The following is a 6,573-nucleotide window of genomic DNA, read 5'->3' as shown; positions in this document are numbered from 1 at the left end:
CATTCCCAATTTCCTGTAAACAGATAAAGGCATTAAGTTAATGCTTGCCCCTAGATCAGACAAGGCACGTTTAAAATGCACTTTTCCTATTGTACAAGGTATGCTGAAACTACCAGGGTCCTTAGATTTTTTGGGGAGTGGGTTTGTGAGCATCGCAGAGCATTCCTGGCTCAGCATTACGGTTTCATGATCTCCTATTCTTTTCTTTTTAGAGATTAATTCTTTCAAAAACTTTCCATACACAGGCATATTCTCAATAAGTTCTAGGAACGGGAGATTAATCTCTATTTTCTTAAACACATCAAGCATCTTTGAATAATCCTTATCTAATTTAGCTCTTCTAGCAGAAGGGTAAGGTAATGTTACCTGTGTCGGTTGTTCAGAAGTGTCAGTTATCGGAACCTGATCAGAAATACTTACTTGGGACGGAGATGGGTCCGATGAGACATTACCAGTGACTGGGTCTAACCCTTCGTCATGTGGAGGCAAGAACGTTGGTCCTTTGACCTGTGTTCCACTCCTGAGCGTGATTGCCCGTGCTTCCTCTTCTGCCATCTTACTCACTTGCTTCTGAAGTCTTTGATAGAATGCTTCATTGTTTGCCAATCTTCTCTCTACTGTGCTCACACTTTCTCTTAGGGCGTCCATGTCTCTCTCCAGGTTGAATGTAGAACTAGACCTCCTCTGCTCGTCCTGCCTTGAATAGATGATCTGTTCGAGCACCACTGGACATGCCACACTATTGTGCCCTCCGCTGCAAACCTCACACTTTGCTACTGCCTCTGGTGAGCTCAAAAGACTTCCCAGCAGAGCTACCTTTTCCGCGAGTGCTGTTATCTGAGGGTTGGATTTTTGCAACACCCCACTGCACTCCTCTGATGTAGTGGCCCTGCTCTGAGGCGGCTTTGCATCTTGCCAACATGCACTCCGTTCGGCCAATTCTTTCACCAGATTATAAGCCTGTAGTGCGGTTTTGTTGAACAGATTCCCTCCTGCCGCTGTATCTAGAAAAGCGCAGTTGACAGGAGATATTCCTGAGTAGAACATATCAACAAGCTGGTACCACTGGTAATCATGGTGGGGGCACCTTCTCAACAATCTCTGGAATCTCTCCCAAGCTAGATGCAGGTTCTCACTCTCGGACTGCTTAAACGATGCAATTTCGCTTCTGAATTGGGCAGTCTTTGATAGGGGGAAATACTTTGCTAGGAAAGCTGATACTGTATTATCCCAGCCGGTGAGAGAGCCTGGCTCCACTGAATGTAACCATTCTGCAGCTTCTTCTTTTAAAGAAAATCTGAATAACTTCTAGTAGATTTGCTCAGATGTCACTCCCTCGCACTTGAAAGTGCTGCAATATTCTACGAATTTGTCAAGGTGTGAATTGGGATCTTCGTAGTAATCCCCCTTGAACTGCCCCGAGCTCTGGATCATCTGGATCATCGCTGGTCTGATTTTGAATGATGCTGCTGTTATTGACGGCTCTAGGATACCGGAGGTGCTTGTTGACCGTCTCGCCTTAAGCAGCTCCATCACGGACATATCTTCGGCCATTGTTTTCTCAACTCAGCACCTGCAAGAACAGTTTCAGCTTATGAAATCAGATAAGAGTACGACTGATTATCAGTCCTCGGTTGGAAAAATCCCAAACAATTGTTTAAGCTTCGAGATGAATGAAGTAATTGTAAACTAAATTAGTCCCCGGCAATGGCGCCAAAAACTTGATGCTGCTAAAGTGTATAGCGATAAACAGGAGAAGTGAATCCTATCTCAACAAGTAGTACAATGCTTAAGCACGAGATCGAACCACAAGGACTAGTTGTCACAATTAATTATTCAGCTAACAAAGACTAGCAATTGTTCAGGATGTTGTGTAAATGTCTGAGAATTAATGAACAAACTGTTTTAAAACTTCACATAAAAGAAACTTACTGTGAGAGGAAACAGTATAATTGATGAAGCAATCCGGGATGAGGGTTCCCCTTGATTGGCTCCCTAGTATGGCTTACAGGATTCAGGTTTATATCCTAATGATAATTGACGGTAATCACAGAATTTACCACTTTAAGTCTGTCAATCTTAAGTGGTCCTTTCGCTCAACCTTGGTTATTGCAAATCCTAGGTCATGCAAAAGGTAAGGTTCAATAGTGATCAAGGCTAGAGCTGTAGCCCAGCCACAAATCCGCACTCCTAGTGGTCTCTAGCGAGGTTAGATCATTCCGGTTCCGGATAAGCGATTCCTTGGTCAGGGATCACCTATCCACCATCCTAAACTTGTCAACTTCGAAGAGCTTGTTGTTCTTAATTTCAGGTTAGTTGATTATCATCGATTCTCATTCTAACATCCACTCCTAAGTCTGACAATTTGAGGCATTAAGCTCGAATAATCTGATCAATCGGGAATAACTCCCATAAACCCAAATCTCTACCATTCTAGGTCACACAATCAATTCCATCCCCATCCCAGATTGGATGGGGGTTAGTTCATGGTCAAACTAAACAACTTGCAGAAACATAAATCATCAATATGAAGCATATTGACTTAAGAAGCAAAAAGTAAAAGACAGAGTTATGAGTTTAGAAATCTAAAACCCGATTTGTCTGATTCTGATTACAAATATCGAGAGAACTCTCCTTCCCAATCTTCAAATCAACAACTACGATCTTTAAAACTCTCCATTCCTCTCCAAGCAAGAAAGAAGAAGAAGAAAAATTTAACAATGCCGCTAGAGAAAAATAAAAAGAAGAAGTAACCCCCATAAAGGAGGCATCATGTTCTATTTATAGCAGCAGGTGCTTCAGGGGTATTTTGGGCATTATTTTGGGCAAAATCCGCGCCCTAGAGGTGAGAAGGCGCTGGGAAAATGATCCTAGCGTCTCGTCTCGTCGAGACCTGACGTGTCTCGGTGAGACAAGTTGGTGTCTCAACGAGACACTGGTCATCTCGTCGAGACACCACGCGATGGCCTCTTCTGGAAACCGCCGGGCCGCCTCGTCTCGTCGAGACTAACAGTGTCTCGGCGAGTCGCGGGCCTGTCTCGTCGAGACAGGCACTGTCTCGATAAGACAGGTGCTGGAAAGTCCACGAACCCCTCTTGGATGCATCTGTTTCGGTCCTTGCTTCCAGCAGTTGATCTGGTGGCCCTTGAAATGTCCTGAAATGCTCAAAACGTCCTAAAAAGCACCTGAAAATACAGAGAATGCCGTAAGTAACGGAAATCATTACTTCTAGCTAAAAGATAACAGATTGGTATGCGGTTAAGCAGAAATAAGGCAAAAACGACCCCAAATGATCCTAAAATCCTTATATACATGGGAGCTATCAGTACCTCAATAGCTTGGGGTGCAAGCTATTTATACTCATGTAGTTGTAACTCTTGGTAACTAGAAAGTCTCCATTAATGCCTCATTAATGGCGGTTACTGATCTTATTCAAGTATGGCCGTTAGCTCATTAATGGGTTATTAGTTGCCTTTATTGGGAATAGGCTTTGCCGTTCCTTGGGCGTATCGAGGTTTGACGGCGGGTCTCCCAAGGCGATTGACCCTTTGAGGTGTGTTGAGGAATCCATAGATCCGTCGGTGGATCCTTATCCATAAGAGTATTGATGGCAGATCCTTCATTCTTTGTCTAATTATCCTTTTTCCCCATGTATGATATTTGGATATTATGGAGATGTAGATGAACAGTCATGTCATTACTTATCTTTAATTGCTATCAATTCTCCATTAATCCCAACATTTATCCTTGAAACCCTCAGAGTTGGAGTATTCGTACAATCAAGTCTTTATTCCCCTTTAATGGCTATTAATTGCCATTTAATTGTATTTATTCCCATTCATGGATGGCAATAAAGGCGCCTTTTGGTATTCTTAGATCTATCAAGGCGTATGTACGCTCTCCTTCAGAGCTATGGCGGGTCTCCACTACTCGCTCTCATCGGGCGTATCTCGTTATGGCGTATCTCGCCATGGTCCACGTGGTGTGGCATAATGTAGAGACTCCTTCATTTTCCTCATTATTTACATATTCGCCCCTGCATTAATCCTGCATTAATTATCATTAATTCCACATTAATCATACATAAATATCTCTTTTAGAAGGAATAATGGTTTGTCATTATTTCTATTAACTTTCCCTTATTACGTATTCAAGAATAATTTGGGTTGTTATCAACCTTTTACAAATTCCATCATAAGAATTAAAAACGTCATTAAATTATTATGCAAGTTGACCCAAATTAAAAAGCATGGCTAAATATTAAATAGGGATAAAAAATAAAACTATATTTAAATAAAAAAATATCAGGACATTTTTTTACGATGCAAATTTTAAACCGTCTTTAATTTTAAAAAAATTGCGATGCTTTTTTTAAAGCGTCTTTACTTTTCTAAAAATACCAACATATACTAAAAATTATCGTTAAGTGACAGTACCGACCAACACAAATAGAAAAACATGGCTAAATTTTAAAATATAAAGACACATCTCAAAAAGCATCGTTAAACAAATGTCGTAATAGACATTTTTTTTGTAGTGAAAGCTTTTGAATTTGGATTTTCAAGAACTTGGTGTTTGTTTTGTTTATGAATCTTGTTTACCAGTTTGATTGTCTTGGTAAATATGAACTTTTCGGGTATATACACTTTAGATGTTTTAGTTTACAAATATTATGGTATTAATTATTATTCATTTATTAAAAAATTATTACTGGTGTATATATGCTGCATTTTATTTTAATATATGTGAGCTTTTTTTTTTGAAAATTAATATTTTTTTTTTTGATTCAAGGCTGGTTACCGAGGGTAGCAATGGACATCCCAGCTAGGCTGACACCCCCACGCAGAACCCCCGAACCCTTTATTAAAAGCTCAAGGAAAAACAAAAATGAAAGAATAAAGAAATATTTAAATACAAGGATTAGGAGAAGCGAAAATTAGGACCTCCCCTAATATCCCTAAGTAAAGCCGAACAACAAAAAGCCGGGACCAAGTCCCACCAGCTGTAGCTCGGTGCTGATCTACCAAAGTTAGCAAGAATATCTGCAACAGCATTCCCTTCTCTGAAAACATGAGATACAGTCAGACGAATAGAATGCATTAGCTGGATGCATTTGAGCCACTCCTGACGAATCTTCCATGGAACATCTCGTGATTTACTGCTGAAAATATGCACAACATATGCTGAATCGCTCTCCAACCAAATATTCGACCACCCCCGATCAATAGCCAGACTAACTGCTTTAATTGCAGCAGATAACTCGGCCAGCGGCACAGACTGGCAGTCCAGCGGATACGCAAAGCCACCTATCCATAGTCCAACAGCCGACCTGATCACCCCTCCGCAACCAGCTCGACCCCTTGCCACCGAAGCATCCGTGTTTAATTTGACCCAAGAAGCCGGCGGCCTCTGCCAGCAGACCGAGATAATCTTAAGAGCTCGAGGAGAACGTCTTTCAACCCCTAATTCATTGAGAACATGGAGTTCAGCAGCCGAGTTCCAAATCTTACCCCGACCCAAGCCAGACGAATCTTTCATGCCACGCCAAATCCGCCTAAATACCAACAAGATGTTCAGATTTTCTCCTTCAAAGATTATCTGATTACGAGTGAACCAAATCGTCCAAACGCAGGAAACCATAGCCGAAGCCCATAGCTCAGAGACTTGAGAACTGAAGCGAAATGCAACATCAAATTCCACCAGTTCCTGAAGAGAGGATGTCATAGGTAACCGACAGCCAAATAACGATGCAACACCAGTCCAAATTTGTTGCGCAACACAACAGCTTAGGAAAAGATGATTTATTGTCTCACTGTCCTGCTGGCACAAGGGGCAGCGAGAAACCAGAATACAACCGCGCTTCCTGAGCTGATCAAAAGTTGGAAGATAGCCAAGTAAGGCACACCAGCAAGTGATCGAATGAGCCGGGGGAATCGACGCATTCCAAATGAAACGACACCAAACTTTCGCCTCTGCCGGCAGACGCAACCAAGCGTATAAGAGCTTAACTGATAAAATTCCACCAACCGCCGGTTTCCAGATGCAAATATCACCAGGGTCAGACCCTCATTTGATCTCCTGAATTCTGAGCCAGACATCTTCATTCAACTCCGGCAGATTCCAACGGTTGCCCTGAAAATAGTCATCCACAAGTTCAGTTCGACCCCTACACTGTGAAGCAGATAAGCCCATTTGAACAGCCACCGGCGGCTCAATCCATGTGTCAAACCAGAAACTCAAGCTTAAAGAAGCACCAATCCACCAAAAGCAGTTATCACAAATGATACAGTAAATCAATCTGATAGACGTCCAAATTGAGGAATTGAAAATCCACTTCCTAGGTCGCCCCACCCTGCTGATAAACCTGGTTCTTAAGATTCGGAAACACAAAGATGTATCCTGGATCAAACCCCAAGCTAGTTTACCCATTAGAGCTCTGTTCAATGATATTAAATCTTTGATCCCTAGACCTCCCTCTGCAAGCTTCTTACAGCAGAGCTTCCAGGGCACAGTGACCAGCTTCCTATTCGAGATAGACCCGGTCCAAACAAAGTTTTGCATACAACGTTTTAG

The 6,573-nt window shown here is 41.9% G+C and overlaps 1 non-coding gene across 1 annotated transcript; it reads left to right on the top strand.

Moving 5' to 3' along the window:
- The first annotated feature begins 1,069 nt into the window (after nucleotides 1-1,069).
- Nucleotides 1,070-1,176, top strand: LOC136231601 (small nucleolar RNA R71). Its single transcript, XR_010689974.1, has one exon. It is a non-coding gene; the product is annotated as a small nucleolar RNA R71 (small nucleolar RNA).
- The last annotated feature ends 5,397 nt before the right edge of the window (nucleotides 1,177-6,573 follow it).

This window comes from Euphorbia lathyris, chromosome 5 (genome assembly GCF_963576675.1).
Source record: "Euphorbia lathyris chromosome 5, ddEupLath1.1, whole genome shotgun sequence".
In the NCBI taxonomy this organism is placed as follows: domain Eukaryota; kingdom Viridiplantae; phylum Streptophyta; class Magnoliopsida; order Malpighiales; family Euphorbiaceae; genus Euphorbia; species Euphorbia lathyris.
The sequence above is the reverse complement of the archived record's forward strand: the minus strand, read 5'-3'. Positions and strand labels throughout refer to the sequence as shown.